The sequence below is a fragment of the Macrobrachium rosenbergii genome, chromosome 16 (assembly GCF_040412425.1).
Source record: "Macrobrachium rosenbergii isolate ZJJX-2024 chromosome 16, ASM4041242v1, whole genome shotgun sequence".
In the NCBI taxonomy this organism is placed as follows: Eukaryota; Metazoa; Arthropoda; class Malacostraca; order Decapoda; family Palaemonidae; genus Macrobrachium; species Macrobrachium rosenbergii.
Window position 1 is genome coordinate 45,652,850 of NC_089756.1, and position 20,917 is coordinate 45,673,766.

The following is a 20,917-nucleotide window of genomic DNA, read 5'->3' on the forward strand; positions in this document are numbered from 1 at the left end:
CGTGTATGACGTTACAGTCCAAAAAATTTAAAAAAGGCCAAGCTAAACTAAGCTAAGCTATGAAATATAGCTCGGAGGCTACCAAATGAGAGAATACTTCACCGAATCCTTCGATAGACAACCAAACCATCCGGTGAAACTACACCTGAATTAACAAAACAGCTGTTGAATGACCGAATTTTGGTCATCAACGGCAGAAACGAACTGAGCTCTTTAGCTACGTTTTACCTATTCTTCCCCGAAAGTGGGCTGGGCACCTACCTGCACCAAAACAAAAGAGTGCTACTGCGATTTTCAATTCTTAAGCTGTTGTTGAAAGTAGAAACTATAGCTATGTAACTACTTGGTAAGTGTCATATATAAAACTGCAGGGGTAGTTTACAGTTTAATTGGCCAGGCCGCGCAACACCTTCTGCCTGGGCTACAATCACTCCACCAAGGTAAGTAGTTCCGCGACCCGGTTTGTGTTAGCTGGCTTTCTGGGGGGGGGGGGGTCCCGGGCAAAGCCACCCGGGGCCAGGTTAGGGCACGCCTCCCTATGTTAGGTTAGGTTGGTTACATCTGGTTAGGTCAGGACCTGGCACTACAGGAAAGGTTAGGTCTGTCGGAACCTACTACTACCTGGTGTTGGGTACCAACTTGTCAACTGGCAGACGACAGCCTTGGCCAACTAAACTGTAGGCGCTCCAACTACAGTTTAAGAGAAACTTCTAACAATCTACAATTCTATATTTGGAAAGGTCATGTCTACAGTACTATTAATAATAGCAAAATCATTCTTGTGTTCATCATATGTACTAAAGAAAGTGCCAGTATGAAAACTGAAATCTATGTTGGTACATGAGAGGTACTTCAGTCAAAAGCATTACAAAGAAGGTATTTCAGTCAAAAGCATTACACATAAGTATTTCAGTCAAAAGCATTACACAGAAGGTACTTCAGTCAAAAGCATTACACAGAAGGTACTTCAGTCAAAAGCATTACACAGAAGGTACTTCAGTCAAAAGCATTACACAGAAGGTACTTCAGTCAAAAGCATTACACAGAAGGTACTTCAGTCAAAAGCATTACACAGAAGGTACTTCAGTTAAAAGCATTACACAGAAGGTACTTCAGTCAAAAGCATTACACAGAAGGTACTTCAGTCAAAAGCATTACACAAAAGGTATTTCAGTCGAAAGCATTACACAGAAGGTATTTCAGTCGAAAGCAATAAAAAACTGTAGCTCAGCTTTAGAGGGGACAAACTCAATCCCAAACCTCCCATGAGTGAGGAAGTAAAGCGGGGTCCATTATCTCAAAAACTACCTATCTGCTGGAAAAATAAAACCACTATTCAAAGTACACATTAAACAATAGGAAAATCATGTTATCATCTCCAAACTGGACTTATGGTTCAGGGTAAAAATGTACTATTGACATATTTCTACTTTAATCCATAATTGCTGTTTTTGTTTAAGATTTAGCTGGCCTTGTGCCAGCACAGGCCCTTGCTCCTAGAGCAGCCCATAAACCATAATCGTTTATGGAGTTCAAATATGACTTTCCTACATATAAATGTGTGCTTTGAAAGTCTGACATTCATTTCGCTAACAAATTGGTTATTTTTAAAGACAATGAATTTCTCCCCGTTAATCTTCCTACAGTTGAGGGGACCACTGTGCATGCCAAGTTTTTGAGTGGGGAAAAACCAGGAGTAGTGAAATACAAGGATGTATCTGACCTGACTAGGGCACAGATTCCTTAATAGCCCATTCTGAACCTTTACCAGCCGCTGACCCCCACCTAACTTAACCTGGGGCACTGTAAATTAGAATAATTTGGTCTGTGCCCTAACCTAACCAAGGCAGATCCCCCATCTAACCTATGGCACTGAAAATTAAAATCACAGTTGTGACCACACCTAACCTAACCAATGGCAGCGAGTCTCTACATGGGCCCCCTTCTAACATAACCTACGTTACCGGGTCCTTATTCACCTAGTATTTGATGACATTAAAAAAAAATTGTTCAATTAATCCTATATTAATCACATTCTTCACTCTCAGAAATATCATAGGATGTCAGAATACCCATTATATTTTCCCTCAACCAAAAATTCTAGCTTTGCACCGTGGTTCCCTCAACTGTAGGTTAAAAGAGGAGTCTAGTATTTCGAAAACAAGGCCTAACTTAATAATTTGTTACCAAAATGACCATCAAACATACAAAAGACACTCTAAAACAGGAAAATGTTATTTATGACTCAAGGATACAATTATGGTTTACAGTAAAAACTTAGCAACTGAAAAAACATTCAATAAGCCTTATCTTAATCAGAACCTGAGCTTGTATTAGTAGGCTGTCAAGGGATGTTAAACTACACCCTTGTCATTTCACTCATTTTGTATTTTCTCCTACCCAAAAACTAGTTTCCCACTGTGGTCCCCCACCATCATAGCATACAAGGGGTTCAAGTATCTTGAAACTACTGATGTTACTGAAATGAATGTTAAAAACTAAACTAACCAAGTTAGGTAATGCCCTGGCACCCTATATTAGGCTGGGGGTATATGGGGCCCTAAGTTAGGTTGGGGGTCTATGGGGGAAATTTGGTTGGGGTCTATGGGGAGAATTAGTTTGAGGGGGTCTATGGGAGGAAAAGTCCCCAAGTTAGTTGAGGTCCTGACACCCTAAAGTAAATTAAATGAGGTTATGTCACAACCATATTATTTCAATTTATGCCCTAAGTTAGGTTAGGTGGAAGATTAAGGGGACAAGTCCCTTGACTACTTTAGGTTAGGAGGTCCAGCTGACTCAGTATGAAGCCATCCTCCCACGTCAGGTTAGGCTAAATGCATCATTACATTTCAGAAATTTTGTGACAGGCCTATACCCCCACCCAAAAACCCTGCTTTCCCCCTGTGGTCCCCTCAGCTGTAGGAGATATGGGGCCGGGGGAGTCCAGTATCTAAAATACTACTCATATGCTAAGGAAATAAAAACCACAAAAACATTAAAAGCACATAGGCCTAGCTGATAGCCTACAACACTGCTAGAAATATTTTCAACCCCTGAATGTGATATGGTTTACGGTTAAAATTTACCAATTTTTGTATGAAGCCTACAGTAGGCCTAAATGAGACCTGCATACAGCATAAAATCTCCAAAATCTGCACGAGCTGATGAATGGAATCATTAATTTCTCATGGGCTTAGATATACTAACACCCAGATATTCAAAACACTTATCACACCATCCTACAAGCCTACTGAATCACAGCAGTCTCCAATACCGAACACCCATGGTTGTTGCAAGCAACTTCAAACATAAGGCCATTCTTGGTACTCTGCTATTTTCCTTTGCACTTTTACCTGTGCAATATACAGACTAGGCCTACGCCAATGAAAATACCTTAGTCCTAACATTTCAGAGGTTTTCTTTTGCAAGGTGACCAATGGTTGGTCAATTCTGGCATAACAAAAACCAAAATACTGTATATAAAAGTAACAATTGTGTAGGAATTGAATCTACCCAATCCATTACCATTAACCTAACAGTTCACTCAACTAACCAATAGTTAAAATAAATCGATGAAATATGTTCCATAACTTCAACATCACAATCAATAACAGGAACAACAAATTTAAATTGATTTACCTTACGAATAACGTCCGGGAAAACTCTTACGCATCATACCGACCCGAAGTCCACCAGGCGAATGGCCGCCTGTCCAAAATACGAAAGACAAGGATGGAGGTGACACGTTAAACTACAGTTTTCGTATCCTTTCCTTGCTCGAACAAGTAACACTAAGCTAAATTTATTTTTACCGACACAAGGGCAGTATTATTATTCCCTTTAAAAACAACAGTAACTGAAAAGAAAAAACACAGCAATGGAACCTCGCTGCAAGACTTCTGATTTGTAATTCCTCTCTGTGCAATTATAATGGCTGCTCTTTACATTCTAATCATCTTTCTTTCTATACAGCAGATATAATGCCACGGATAAAGGTATACTGCTGAAATAGGAAATTAATCAGCTATTTTGACATTATAATCACAGAAATCAAAAATTCTAAATGGTTACTCTCACAAACATCACATATTGTACAAACACATAATTTTGTGAGGGACAACCCTAACTTTAACAGTGTGCACTATTTTCAGCCCGAAAACGGCATCAGTGGTTGTAAACGTTGTTTAGTCTTAACTCTAAGTGTCAAAATAGTGCTCTTCTCGTGATTTATGAATATAAATAGCTATAAATAAAATCTTAAACTGGACGTACTAATATATATATATATATATATATATATATATATATATATATATATATATATATATTACACACACACATATATAAGCTATATATACATATACTCCACATACATACATAAATACATACAGTATTCATGAAAAAATTTAAATCCTTCGTTATGGCTAAAGTGTTTGTCCTTTCCAGGTATTTGCATGAATCGTCCATTAAGTTGAGAAGAAAGGAACCATTTGCATCTTGACACCATTTCCTTCAGTGCATTAGGGTAAATTCGCTCTCTGCTTTTCACAGGATTCCAGAAAGAGCTAACAGAGAGACGTTAATTACAACTTATAATGGATGGATATGTTGTGGTCTTGGAAAGAATTTTACGCTTAGTGAGAGAGAGAGAGAGAGAGAGAGAGAGAGAGAGAGAGAGAGAGAGAGAGAGAGAGAGAGAGAGAGAGGAACATTGTTCTTGGGAAGATATATTTCAAGCGACTGGGAAAAACGAGATGCATTTCGTAATTATTAATGTCTCTACTTTTCATTGTCCCTTACTGCTGTATCTTTGTAGGCGAAATTCTGCGAAACTGTCATTGACAAGTTGTTTTTGTTATGCCTGGAAATAAATGCTTGTTTTAATTTAATTTCATGGGTTTTATAATCGTTATTTTCAACATGTATCTTTTCAGTTAATTCTGGAAAAACACAAAACTATCACATTTGACAGTGAATTTCCTTTCATACTATTGCGTATTTTACTTTCGTTTTGCTATCATTCGAAAAAAAAAAAAACCTTTTAAACCTTCATACAATTTTTACACAAGTAGGACATTCTCTTGGCTTGTGAAGGAAATGCCGGCAGTCATTTTCTTGTTAGTAAAAAAATTATAATAAAAAAGCCAGCGAATAGACCACCGTTTTCACTCATCTGTGACATATTTTCAGTTTATTTATCACTACTTCAAGTAAATGGAAAAAATCCTAGAAAATTACTTCACACAACATAAAAAGGGGAATGAAAGTTTTGAGTGTAAGAAGTAAGTTGCAATATGCAAGATTTATGAAAACGCCATTTCTAACAATCTTCGAAAGCGTAAATTTCTCTATGAGAGTCATGTATGGTATATGGATGCTTGGCATATGGAAGGAAATCGTAAAAGAGTTGATATTTATGTAAAAAAAAAAACAAAAAACAAATTAGATGTAGACGACAAGGTGTTCCAAGTTCCAACGCACGAAGACCACTGTCAAGGCCACCCAAAATCTTTGAGTGGTTAAGTGTACCATGGCAATTTGAAGTCTTCTTTTCAGCTTTTGTTTTCCGTGTTTTTTCTTCTTCATTTTCTGAATGCCTAACCTGAAGTCTTGTGTTAAAATACAACTAGACACCACTGGAGAAGTTATTAGCTTTCAGTCTTTTTTAAATATTAGTCCTAAGTCTATATACTGTAAGTCATACTGGATACCACTCTAATATTTCTACTTACACATGCATGTTTGCATCGATTAACTGACTGATTTTATATAATATATATATATATATATATATATATATATATATATATATATATATATATATATATATATATATATATATAATTACCTTTGCGCAACAGAAAAGGTCGTGGACACAGACACGGCATGAGTGGTGCTCTTTATAAAGATGAACGAAACTATCTTGGTGCAGATTTTATTTTTTAGGTGTGAGCATAACTGATGACCTCAACTAAGCGAAAATTTTACACTTTAGCTAAACGTACTCATACGATAAAAGACGCCCTATGACACAGAAGGCAATACATAGCTCTTAGTGAACTCGGGAACATTTGTTCAAGTATAAAACCTGAAAGAGGGTTCAAGTTAGGCCAGGTATTCACGCTCAGGTTTACCTGTCAGTTCACCGCGACCATTGGACGGATGAGCGTCCATTTGAAAACAGTAGAGCTGTCAGTCAGACTGTCAAATGGAGGTCATCGTCCTCAGTTCTCGTGTTGCCTTCATCGGACCCACTAACTCTATATGGCAGTGATGAAAACTCTGCTGGCTGATGAGGAGGTGGAACTGTAGACTACCTGCTGCGGCAATTCTCTTAATAACAGGCCAGAAACGAAAAGGCATAAAAGAGTATGGTCTAAATATTTCTTACTGAAAGAAGGCACATATTCTCATACAATATTAATGAATGAGATTAAATTAGAACCTGGGGGTTGGTTCAGTTATTTAAGAAATGGGCGGTGAAGCCTACTTTCATTATAGTAATACTTTCATAAAAAGGCAGGACACCTGCCTAGGCCTACATCAAATTGTGTATATCACATGGAAATATTGCTTAAAATATTTATTATATGATTTGGGATCATAACAGCCTATAAATAGCACTGCAGGGTCTAACAATAAAATGAATTAGACCTATACATAATTTATTCATATTCTGATCAGAGCTACTGAGATCCTTCCCAGATGACGTCCAGCGTCGAACTGTGAAGAAATCGTTGCTTACCCGTCCACACATGCACACCTGTCAGTCGGTCGGAAGAACTTTAGGTAATTCCATCAGTTCATCCGTTCTGGTGAGTGGACTGACTCCACCCACAAACTGTCGTCTACACTTAAGTTTTGATGCCGGATTCGATGAACTGACAGAAGAACTGAAAGGTAAACCTGATCGTGAATACCCGGCCTTATAAAGATAAAAGGAAATAACAAGCTAAGGAAGAAATTACAAAGAACGAGTTTGGGTTCATTCATTCCTTCATGAGAGAGAGAGAGAGAGAGAGAGAGAGAGATTATTGGATAAGGTAACAGGGACTGTTTCCAATGATCGATATAATGTTTAGCATATTTACAAGCTATCTTAACACAGCCTTTCAATGCCGCATTAGCACTGACATAATGGATTTTGGGGAAATTTGAAATTTTTCTCTGAACCAACTCAGTGTCTTTCGCAAACAGGCATTTTGAGCTACTTTAGCTACACAAATCTCTTACCAATAGATTTCACGGTAAGACGTGGCCTCACAGACCTTTGCAGGAGGAAGAGGGTCCCGGATTTCCCCCAAAGTTGCGCCAAAGCGGATTTACGAGACTTGACTGGCTGACGGCTTATCGAATTTGAACTAATTTCTAGGGCTGATGAAAGCCTAAGGCTTATTACGCTCGTTGCAATTCCACTTGCTGATGTCCTGACGAGAGGGTGAAGCCCTGAATCACTGTGAAAGGTCAAAGTTCGCAGATCGACGGATTTCCGCGCTTTGTCTCTGGTAAGTTTCTGTCTATACTAATGGTGAAGTTTTTCAAGGCAAGAAAAGTGTTAGTTATTGGTTGATGACAACCCAAGCTCTTGAAAAAAAAGAGGCATGTTACACGGTACAGGAAATATCCAACATGGTAGAAAAGTAAATGAGAGTTAAATGAGTATTTTGTAAATCACTCCAAATAGAATAGTGCACTATCCACTAACAGACGTGTAAATATAAATAAATGAATAAATATACAAAATAAATAAACAATAACAAAATAAATAAAAAAACAAAACAAAAATGTAATGAAACTCAAATACTGAACCAAAGTTAACCAGTTCCCTTCTACGGTACTGACGTAACACCATCCATACACAAGCTTAAAGATAACAATATTCTCTCACTGTTTTTCTTAGCGTCAAGGCTGATGGGAGCAGTAACCAGCGGGGTGCAAACAAGTAAACATGAAGGAAGATAATAGGAATTAATGGAAAAGAAAACAATAGGCATTTTCCAAAGCTCTGCAGCGAAGGGAAAAAACAATAATGAGAAAAGTTGTGGCTTGACAGGCGTTACGAGAGAAAAAAGACCTCGATGGAATAATAATAATAATAATAATAATAATAATAATAATAATAATAATAATAATAATAATAATAATAAGTGGTCCGAACACCAGCCTGAGGGAGTGACAGAAAACGATCATGCAAAGATCATCTGGGACTATGGTATCAGAACTGTAGGGTGATACGTGCCAATAGACCAGACGTGACGTTGACTGACAAAATCAGGAAGAAAGTATCATTCATTGATGTCGCAATACCATGGGACACCAGAGTAGATGAGAAAGAAAGAGGAAAAACTGATAAAATATCAAGACGTGAAAATAGAATTAAGAAGGATATGGGATATGCCAGTGGAAATTGTACCCATAATCATAGGAACACTAGGCACGATCCCAAGATCCTTGAAAAGGAATCTGGAAAAACTAGATGCCGAAATAGTTCCAGGACTCATGCAGAAGAGTGTGCTACTAGAAACAGAGCACATAGTGAGAAAAGTGATGGACTCCACACTATAAAAACCACCCAGTCGAATAGAATGATTGTGATAGACTCCCCCCCCCAAAAAAAAAATCATAATAATAATCAGATTTGCGGAAACCTAGAAGTATAGTAAGATAAGATATTAAAGGGAGCACAAGGCTTCTTGTACTTGATTAATTTTGTTCCAGAAGGAACATAAAAGAAATAACGACCCTCATAAGGAAACAATTAAAAAAAAACACACACACAAGGAATAATGAGTTTTACTGAGATTTCGGAATCTTAAGTGCGTAAAGTCTACCACAAAACTGAAGGTTGAGTATTTAAACAACGAATAGACACCGCAGGCTTAACTTTTTTCATCGAACAGAATGAAAGAACTGAATGAAACAGTAGGTAGAGAAATATGTATAAGAGGTATTTGGAAACCCTGATTTTAATTACATGTTGGGACCCATGTTTGATATGCTCTCAAAACCAGACTCTAGCGGTGTGACAACAGTATGAGAGCTGAAAGACGACATAAGGAGGCTAAGTCATCGTCAAAATAATGAATAAATGAAAAGATGAACTGAACAAAATGCTGATAAAGAGGAAGGCAATTAGTAGTCAAAAAGAACAGGACCCTCAGAAACCCTAGGGCCTAGGATAAAGGAGACAAATTAGGTAAACGCTACAAATAAGCTGGAAGGTTTGTTAGCAGAACCTTATGCAAGATTGTGCTGGATGATTTGAAGTATGGAGAATAATAAATAAAATTCTTCAAGACTCCATAAAGTAATGACCAAATACCAGTAAGATAGGAAAAAGGTGTCTAGCAGATCCTGCATTGAATATAATTGAATATAGCGTTTAGGCCAAAGACCAAGCGCTGGAACCTATGAGGTTATTCAGCCCTGAAATGGAAACTGGTAGTAAAATCTCGCAGTTGCACTAATGAATCAATTGTTTGGAGAGGGTGGAAAGTAAGATGGAAGAAAGAGAATATGAAAGGAGGTACAGTAGAAGGAATGAAAGGGGCTGAGCTAGGAGCCGAAGGGACGCGGCAAAGAACCATAAGTAATGATGCCTACAGCACACCGCATTGGGTGCACCCCCTCCCTTCGGCCAAATCCGGCATTCACACTGTAATCCCAAAGAACAGTTGCCTCCAGGTATGTGAGAAAGTGAGAGTTTAACAAAGTTTAAAGTGCTTCAACTGCAGTAGAAGCCAAATCACCAGACGGCAAGTTAATTAGGAATCAACAGCTAAGCGATGATGATGTCAAAATACAAGATGCAAGAGCACTATGAACCTCAAGAGCAGGAGTTATAGGGGGAGGATGCAGGATTAGTAGTGAAGAGAACAGGGAGATCTTCGGCTATATCAAGAACTATCTGGCAAATGACAGACGAGGAGACTGGGTTAAATTTAACCAGCAATCAGAAGAGAACTATTTTGGAATCCCAAAAACTGGTGAGAATATTCGTTATTATTTACTAAGTACATATCGACGAGATCACTGCCTATTCGAAATCATTTTCTGAAACTCAGATTAAAGTGCAGACGAGACCTCTCAGTTAGATGAACGGGCAGTAAGGCAGAATTAGGCTATGACGTCAGCAAAATTTGTCTTTTCGTGAAAGAGGAACTGACGACGTTATCTGTAGCATAATCAGCAAGTTGTCTCGTTATTTTAATGATTAAATGAAGAATGTAATTATAAGATTAATTCTTTAGAAAAATGGGGACTTCCTACACACATACCACTTACATACGTACATAAATTACATACATACATACATACCTACATACAAAATCCCATTAACTTACAAAAGCTAGGTATTAAGAATAGAGTTCTAGCTCTTTCCAAAGCAGGCCTCGCAAATTATCCCATTAGGGAGTTTGATTCCCGTAGAGAATTTTCGTGTCCCGCCGGAGTAATTGCATTGCGTCGGCCTTAAATTTTTCACACCAACCTTTCTTTTAGGAGAAAGTCAGTCCGGTTTCTCTCCCGCCCCCATTAAAAGAAAAGTCAATTTAGATAACTAGTTTATCGCTTAAGCGGCTCATCACGGAAGCTGTCGAGGAGACTACGTTTGTTAACTCCTTAACAAGATGCAATCAGGTTAGCGGAATTTTTACTCGTTTCGTAAAACTGAATCGGGAATTGGGAAATGTTTACCTTACGAAAGCCAGTGTTGCACAGAAGAAAATACCATCAAGGTTTACGTGTCTCTCGTATGTTTAACAATTTCGATAGCTTGCTTTAAATATATATCAGATTTTGTCCTTGATATTACTTTTTTATTTCATGTTTTTGTTGTAATTCCTACTAGAATTTAGCGTTTATTATGGAATTTTATTATCTCTCTAGAGTACATGAAACGTTGTCTGTCAAGTTCCAGGGGAATTTAGCAAAGTTTTCAATCCATAAATACTTCAAGGCTCGGAATTATCTTGAAAATAAAATCAACATAATTTTAAATTCTCTATGGGAATCTTATAATGACGTTCGTTACTCTCTTGTGAAACTCTGGATATCTATTTTTTGCCCTTACTTGAAAATCTGATACGAAGAAATCAACCGAATTCTCATTCGTCCAGCTTTAAAGACGCTCACCAAGAGCACCTGCGCTCGATTCCAAACCAAGTGAACCGGCTGGAAGTAATCCATTACATCTCACTGGCTTCTGTTAATGTACCTGGTAGTTAGTCAACTATGGTAAATTGCATCCATATCGAGTAAAGTCGTTGGCCTAGCAATTTTATATATATATATATATATATATATATATATATATATATATATATATATATATATATATATATATATATATATATATATATATATATATATATATATATATATATATATATATATATATAATGTATTTATACATACATAGTATAATATATATATATTACATATTTACACATATATATATATATATATATATATCTATATCTATATATATACTGTAAATATATTATATATTTACATATATATATAACTATATATATATATAATGCATGCCTATATCTATAAAATATATACAAGGAAAATAAGTTCTTTTTCAGGAAAAGAAGAGATCTTTCTGTGAGCTGTAGAGAGTTCATCAATACAAACATAAAACAGATGAACCACTTGATACGAAATTTAACGTTAGTCCTCACAAAGATTTTGTGGTGAACTACAAAAGCCATTGACAAATACCCTCTCGGAGTATTAAGTTAATATCTAAGGCTCTATTTGCTGTCTTTATGTTATGATGACCTAAAATATGGGAGAAATACAAGCTCTCGTAAGATTTGAAACCCTAGACGTCTAAAAACAAAAACAAACGGACGCGCTCTGAGAGGCATCGGGAAATCGAAAGGTGGCTCTCATATGCCGAGGATTAGACCCCTCCTCGCCAGAAAAATCTTTTCCTCTTTTTATATTAGCGAAGGAAAAGTCCCCAGCATTCTGAAGAGAGAGAGAGAGAGAGAGAGAGAGAGAGAGAGAGAGAGAGAGAGAGAGAGAGAGAGAGAGAGAGAGGTATGGAAAAGGATTTTATATATACACAACAGAAATCCTGAATTAAATGGAAGACTGATGGAATGGAAATCATTTCGACAGATAAGTATTAAAAAAGGTTTGCTTGTTGCAAGAAGAGAAAAATTCAAAATTAGGGGCACCTACGACGAGAGTGTAATGAAGACAATAAAATATCTTGAAAAATTAAAATGACTCCAGAAGCGGATGAAAAAATAAACAATCATTTTTACATTGGAGTTTACATCACACGAATAAAAAGAAAGGTTGTTTCTAGTTGGAAAAAAATGTTCTATGTTCAAAATAATTTCGAGGTAACTTTCTTATATTATATATATATATATATATATATATATATATATATATATATATATATATATATATATATATATATATATTAGAATCTACTGATCACTTTTTACCAGATACGAATATAACTGTAATACCCACAATGCCCTCTTAACTTCTCGAATTCTTCACACTTTTTGGGTATGTTTGTTACTACAAAACCTTAATTCTAAATGCAAGAAATTGAAGTAATTCTGATGTCTGGCAGCAGGATTCGAACCCGTATCCAGAGTATCAGGTCGAGGTCATGTTGCTGACCTGATCACGAAAAGGACATCTGAATTATTTCATATTCTTTTATTTGGATCTAAGGTTTTATAGTGACAAGGGTATCCAAAAAGTGTGAAGAATTCGAGAAGTTAAGAGGGCATTTTGGTTATTACTACAATTATATAGATATATGTGACAGCTGGGCTCAGAACATGACTGCATAGGATTTCGTTCAAAATTCACTAACTGGCAGCCGAACATGCTCCAAATTTATCTATTATTTCAATGCGAAAACACGTTTATTGCTTACAATAAGGCCATATTATGTTTCCCAAAAGTGAAATCTGTTATATATTTCAAAACTGCAAGGAAATAACACGTGTAGCCAAACTTCGGAAAGCAGTTACGAAAAATTTCTAGAACTTTCGTTCACTCATCGCCGATGCATTTGACAAAAAAAGTCATCATCAAACCTCGGTTCAAATGTTAAATAAGAAAAAATTGTCATAACATTAATATTGCTTCCAATGCACACACAAGATTTAAAATTGTCCGATTTGATTGTTTTTACGCCTCAATGCTAAAAAAAATGTAAATAAGTAAATACAAAAGTAGAATGCTTCCACTGATATCAACGGGTGAGCGGAGCGTGTTTGACGCAACCGTTAGTGGTGGAGTGACATGAACCACCTGGTGGAACATAGGTCTACAATGAGTAGCGACAATGAAATTATCTTGAAACCATTTATCTTATATTTGTTGGAGGAATATTTGTATTTTCATAAAATTTCATGGGCGATTCAAAAGCAAAAATACAAGGAATGCTTGACTCATTATCATATAATAGTGACATTACAGAAGTCTAAAGATAGTTGTCGAATAATAATTACAAAAATGGCATGTTACCAGAGAGAGGCATTAACCCTCTCCGGTCTTTACAGCTGACGCTACGGGAGAAAAGTCTCATGTTCTCATAAATACGTACTTACGTATAAATGGTAAGGTCTGTTGCTATACACGCGCGCAGCGTAGTTCCACATAAAATAATTAGAGATCAGAATTTTAATACAAAAAGATAAGAAGCGTTCCTTTGATCAAATTATAATAATGCTCATTTCTTTTCCTAAACTTCAATGTCCTTCGGAATATCCTTGATTCTTTACAGTAGTAACAAAAAAACTTGTCACCTGACTTTATAACCCGATATGTTTTTATTTCCACTGCACTTTGGGATACTGTTTGCAGCTTTGCCGGATCCTTTTGTCGAGATTCTCGAAAGCCAATTACTACTTGAATTCACTTTCCTTTCCTGTTCTCGTTCTACTTTGTTGTGCTTCCCTTTGCTGTTCTTTTGCTGGAGATATCGAAAGTCTTTGTACATTCTCTCTGCAAAATTTGTACAGGCTTCGTTTTACAATCACAAATCAATCAAAATCCTATAAATCAACGGAATTCTCTCTCTCTCTCTATTCGACTTCCATTTTTAAGCCCTTGCATCAAATTTCTTTTCTGGCATTTACCTGTTCAAGTGTGAGTCTGCTTTTCTGTCTGTATAATTCAGTAGTCAATAAACTGTTGTGACTGTATTAATCAATGCCTCAAAAGGTTAATACATCTGTATTTTTACAGTTAAAATGGTTAAAAAAACAGTGTAGATAATCACGCAAAATCATAAAAATATATTTTCATTCACGAATTCCACAATTTCTAATATAACCTTTCTGTTTATTTGCAGAGAATCCCCAAAGGTTTAATTTGAACAACACAAGTTCAGAAGAAATGATTTCCCAGCTCCAGATGATATCATGTATAGGAGGCAACGGAAAGCAAAGACAATGTCAGTGTGATTTCTTAAGTGTCGTTCTTTATCAATATGCGCAGGAAAAACGTAGTTTGGTACTCTCATCACCTCGCTGTGTATTGGAAAAGTTGTTAACTACCAATAAAGTCGTAATACATTCTTAATACTGTCGTTGTGTATTAGTAATAAATCCGCCATTTATACAAAGTATTGTTAGCACGCGTTAAATTCACCGTCAATTCCCGCGCATTTGCAACAAGGAAAACAACTAAAATCGATATGCAGTAGTGACATTATGACGTCATACTGTCGCCACGAAAACCTCATCAAAGGTGGATGGTATCACACCGAAATAACCTTGAAAATCATTTTAAATCAGAACATTAGGCAACGTCGTCGGAAGAATACCTTATGGGAAAATTAACTCCTTAAAGAGAGAAAATTCTGTCTTACGTAGTAATATTTAATTACCCATGAAAATTTAAAGCACTTAATATTGCACCATAAGACAGCCACGTGAAGCACAATAGTTTCAATATAGTTTTACTAACTGGTAATAAATAGAAGTAACAAGTAGAACAATGACCATACTTAACAGACACGTAGAAAAATAATTTAAGATATGTGATGAATGAATGTTAAACTGAATATTCAATATCCTTTCACGGAATAATTAAATAATTTTGAATAAAAAAAGTAAATAATTAATATTAATATCTGAATGCTGAAAAAATTAAATGTTTTAACAAGCATTAAAAATTGCAGGCCTGAAAAAATAAAAATTATGTACACATTCTGTTTTAGATTTAATATCTGCCATGCAGAATTATTGCTCTTATCAAAATTTAACAGAAGAGGTTTGCCGTCGATGCCTTCAAATTGAAAATATATTACTGTACGGTACTGGAAAATGCGATTAACCCTCTCCTCCATACGAAATGGGAAACAACTGAGAATAAACACTATTTGTCAAAAACAGAGCAGAATGTGAAACGGAATAGAGCACTTTAATACACCTCTTGATGGGATAGTAGATCACTGAATCAATTAAGTTTAAATGAATAATTACAAGAAAATTTAATAAATGAATTTGGTCTTCTTTTTTAAGACAGATAATATAACCATTGCCTCACCTAATGCTTTTGAAGTTGGAGGAGCACGGAAAGAAGTGATATAAATCCTTCTGCTGTTGTAAGTAATCCTTGGTTTAATACATTAATTCCTTTGGCATTTTATTTAAATATTTTTACACTGCAATCTAATGGTCAATTTTTAGTTTCATTGAGCAGGTCTAGAAGATATGGCGATGATGTCCAGCTTAAATAAATTATATGTCGGTTAAAGGTAACAGTCACTCCATGGATAATGAGTACCTGACCGAAGGTCAGGATGTCTTACCTCCTTTAATCCTGCTCACTCTTAATAAGTACTGAAACTTCCCAGGCTCTATAAAAAAAAGTCAAGTAAAGACCTTTCAGATACCTGGAGCGGAAATATGTAAACAGGCAGTATCAAAATGTTCGTAGTTTTGCATTTTCCTCAGAGCAGTAAAGCCTCAGCCACAAGGTATTTAAACTTTATAATTAGGTTTTAACATTAAATAATTATTATTACTTTAACTTTTAAAGATAACCATTATTTAAATAATTAAGTTAATCAATATCAATTGCAATAAAATTTCAGCATTTGATTCAGAAACCTGGGTGATATTTTTACTTAAAAATATGTAATTTCACAGTTTAAATTAGAACAACAAAAATATTAGTAAGGAAATAAATATATACAAAGAATTAGAAAAAGTGACCAACTATTTTATAACAACACGTCGTCTGGTCTTGACATCACCTAGCTCTATCACCTTTTGTAGTAAAGAAAATAACTGACGTTAAAAAAATAACTGTCTTAGTCTGACACTAAATTCTGCCTAATGCTGACCGCAACTCAAAATACTTCATCTGCAATGTCACTTAATCCAAGCAATCGCGTGTGGAACTGGGTATGATGCTAAGATACATAAGGCCAACTATTTCTGTGTTTAACATTTAAATTCCTCCTCTGTTTTCTCAAAATTTAATAGACAAAACTAAAAACAATTTAAGTTTCAAATGTGCATGAACCTTAATATATAAGAAATGTGAAAAATTTTGCAAACAAGAAATAACATAAGTAAAATTTCTAGTGAAAGCAGAAAAGGAGGAAAATGACTAGGCATTACAGAAAAATAGGGAAAAAGAACAACGAAGGAAAATAGGAACTGGGAAAGAAAAATAATAACAGCTGATCGCATTGCTGATCAAATCTGACGTCTTAGAGCTTCCAAGATTTAGAAGAGGAACATTTACCTTTTGATTCGGGATAAGGACTCGAAATTACGTTCTTGGTGAATCCTAACTGACACTAATGAGGAACTCTTCAGGTCTCTGGTCGTCTTTTAGAAGGACAGATGATTTGGCATTCATGGCGTTACGTCCTTTCATAGTTGGAGGACACCTACGAAACATCATCCCGGTATAATGATCAGCTTCCTCACACACAATTCCTTATAGTTTCGTTAAATACGTTATTCGTTTGATTTTATTTATTTATTTTTTTACCCTGTGAACAGTAAAGTTATTCAGGCATCAAGTTTTAGTTTTATTTGCAGGTCTAGAAATGCAGGTTACGTATCTTTTTTTCCTTAAATAAATCTATCCACACATATACAGGTAACAGTCTCTTCATTAATGATCCCATTACCTGGTCACTGTCTCTAGAACCTGGCATCCTGTCACTCTTAATGAGTAAAGGGAAACACCCCACGCGCCTTTTAGACTCGTGATACCTGAGATAACCTTCTGGATTTAAGACAGGCAGTTCCAATAGTCGTATTGCTTTTCCTCAGACGCCCACACACGCCTCGCCCACTCACGCCTCCAGACCTTTTGGTAGATTAGAATCAAAAAGAATTCCCCAGCAACATATATTCTTCAGAGTGTCCCCAGGAAGAGCATCGAATAGCTCTCTCAGTTGACGTTATTACATGTTGGAAAGTTTTTATTTCTATAAATGTATTTTTTCTATCTATTAATTTTTGGGTGTTTTCTTTTTGCAGGATTGAACTTAGGTCATGTCGATTAGGCCAAAAAAAATAGAATTTTCTCTGTTTAGGATGTAATTCGAGATAATTCTTAGAACCGTTCTTTTGTAAGAGATATCCAATTAAGTAAATATATCCTTTAGACCGAAACCATGCGCATATCACACATCCCTCTGGAACATTAATGGACGACCAATCCTAAATACTGCCTTAAAATGTACCTAATTCATTATTTATATCCATGACCTTAATTATTGAAATGCTAATTCATGGGAAAAAATCAATCAATAATTATAAATGTCAAATTAATAGTATGGATGATTGGATATATTAAAGCCAACTCGTTGCAATGACATTTGTATTTTCAACATGATAAATAAAAAAAAAAAAAAATGTTTTTTAGGTCTCAAAATTTAATGAAGCAGAAATTCAAAATGTGATGCAGAATTATGCAAATACAACAGCAAGATAATACATCAGAATTACAAAAGGTAAATGGAAGGGGGCAACACGTATGACAAATGATTTCAGGCAACTTTAGAAAAATCGAAAAAGAACAATGAAGGAAAATAAATGAACTGAGGAAAGAAAAATATAATAATAATAATAATAATAATAGACTCGGCTGCTGGTCAACCTGTTTATGTAGTTTTATGAATCAGAAAATGAGTTTAATATTAACATTGGGTTTACCAAATTCAGCAGTTAAATAAAATGAATGCAGCATGAAAGGTTGTGATGTTTTCTCTGGAACCACCCATAACAGTTGAAACATTCATTGAAATCTCTCTCTCTCTCTCTCTCTCTGTCTCTAAAATCTTCTCTGTGACAACACACATGTATATATACAATATTTGTTTTCAAAAAGTTTTTAATCTCATACATTCTACAGAATGTCTTAAAATAAATATCTGATCAAATAAAAAGCTCTGAGAAAGTAAAATACCAGCAATCACTGGATTCTTTAAAATTTCCATAACATATGTACACAGGTATATACACACAGTACATATATATTTATATATATATATATATATACATATACTATATATAATATATATAATATATATATATATATATATATATACTATATATAAATATATATATATATATAAATGATGTGTTAAGAATTTTCTAGTGTGTGACCATCCACCTTATCTACCACATACAAAGTGACCTTTTCTATATTCACAAATACTAAAAGGAGTCGTCATATCGTTTAAACCCAGTTTCATTATCAGTTTGGAATAACTTATTCTCTCTCAGAACTTTGATTGACTTAGTGTTCGTGTCTCCTGGTATTCAAAAGTTGTCCCGTTGAGTCTTAGCATCAACTTAAACTGTATGTACAGTGAATTTTGCATACAAAAAAATACAGCGTAAAATTTTTGAAAAATGTCGTTAGGCGATTAACAAAATCTCACTAGTGACAGAAGCACTTATTAATTATAATTCTTGGCAAAGAAAAAGGGCATTTTTACACCTTTTGTGTGTATAATATTCACATACATATGACGTATACATATATAAATCATTATATTATATAGGTATATATCTTATGGATATACATATATAAAATATATATATTAATCCGTTTATATATATGAATAACGAAACAACATATTCTGCATACATACATATTGTTTATATATTATGTTTGATAAATCGCCTGTTGTTCATCAAAATTGATTTTTTCCCAGGTTAATAGCTTGCGTAGTTTTCAATAAATTTTTCCAAACATATACAGCAACCTTTCATTAATGCTCCCAGACATGGATCTTCTTAAATGAAGAATCCAGTCACTTTTTGAGTAAAGGAAAATAACACAGAATATTTTTCTTTACCTGAGAAAAATGTCTGAATTTACAGGGACATCATATCTTTTTCCTCAGACGAAAAAACGGTATTTTAAAATTAATTTTAAGAACCCTTTTGCAAAATTTTGTATTTTTGTTTCAGTTCATTCTTTCAAGGTATTAGAAGTCAACGGAAACGACAATTACATATAATCTATTTAAAAGTCATGTTTTGAATAATTCATAACAACTTCTATAAATTATTTTATATCTTTAATTCTTCAGGTCTTTGGTTTCCAAGGACTTTATAAAAACTATATTAGAGACAAAAGGTCTGGAAAATGAGTTATTTTTCGTCAAATTTAGTTTGAAACCATCCACCTGATCTTCTCAACATAGACTATGGATTAACAGATTCAGCGTTGCACCAAGACTTCCATTGGGCAGTAAACATTGAGTCGTCACTATTGAAAAGTTCCCCGTTTCACCTATCAATTTATTCATTCTAGATTGCGCCTTTCCACCTTAGCGGCGTTTCTCCTGTATTTCCAGTTGTCCTCGTTTTGTCTGCAACAGGGCAGCTTTAGGCGACGCTGACGAAGGGGGATAATTGCATTAGCCTCCCTAAAAGTTAGTCCTTAAAAGCTTTAGACAGAGAAGAGGTCTCATTAATCAGTCAAGTTTGGGCAAACAAGGCAAGTCAATAAGAACTGTGTTGTATTTTTTTCACTTTATAATGACGTTACCAAATAAATCATTATTATATGATAAATTTACATTATGGTCCTTTACAGGAAAATGAATTTAATGCCCGGTCAAATAATCGGAATAACTCCAACGTCATCTGGTGAGCCCAGTTGTTTATAGATTGCTTTGCTAAATCGCCTGATTCTGATGCCAGTTACGAAAACATCTGTTCCAATGAGATTTAGCACTGCAACGAGGTTAACTGTTTCAGTTCACCTTTCAAGAAAATATTTAGTCTGACAGCTTTACACACCACGTGAAATTTCACTAACAGCATGGATCCTTTAAGATGAAGATGGCCATTTTCTTTTGATAAAGTCATTTTTGATTTAGAAACATCCCAAATCTCACGTCTTATAATAACTTTTAAAAAAAAGGTATTTTACTAAACCTACTAAAAATTTTGTCGGTCTTACTTTTCCTTTTATGTCTTTTACAATACTATTACAACACCGGATAACGAAAGGCTAACATATAATCATCACTAAAATTTTACCTTCAATAATTCAAAATTTGAACACCTGTTGATTATTTTCCTTTTCTCTCGGTCTCACTGTTCTCGTCTAGACTTTCGTTAAAAACGACCCCTTGGCCGCCTGGAGTGCATTAAGGTCTTTATAGAAAAGATATTTTTTCAATCATTAGCTTGAAAATTTGCAGACATTAGACAGTCCCTCATATCTACAGTCTGACGATAACTTGAGATCATCAACGTCTGCGATATGAAAAACAAAAGGCATGGCGATCACTAGCTCATAAATCTGAAAGTTCTCGTTTTTTACAAGTATCCTTTTCAAACATTCTCCAAAACTCGCAACTTTCCAGAATATGCCGAATTATTAAGTTCCCGAAGATTCCTTTTCAATGTTCACGTGTCACAGTAGTCTAATT

The 20,917-nt window shown here is 35.1% G+C and overlaps 1 protein-coding gene and 1 long non-coding RNA gene across 10 annotated transcripts in view; one reads left to right on the top strand and one right to left on the bottom strand.

Annotated features, from left to right (window-relative positions):
- The window catches only part of LOC136847399 (uncharacterized), a 105,849-nt gene that overhangs the window by 35,499 nt on the left and 49,433 nt on the right, over positions 1-20,917 (top strand). The window lies entirely within an intron of this gene.
- The window catches only part of LOC136847398 (uncharacterized), a 485,856-nt gene that overhangs the window by 19,319 nt on the left and 445,620 nt on the right, over positions 1-20,917 (bottom strand). The window contains exon 1 of one of the 8 annotated variants that reach the window (XR_010855724.1): positions 3,640-3,916. The exons of 5 other annotated variants lie outside the window; for them this stretch is intronic. The gene's annotated coding sequence lies outside the window, so the exon portion shown is untranslated. Of the gene's footprint in view, positions 1-3,639; positions 3,917-20,917 lie in introns of those variants that run through there. 2 more of the 8 variants (XR_010855725.1, XR_010855722.1) reach the window with 2 other exon arrangements.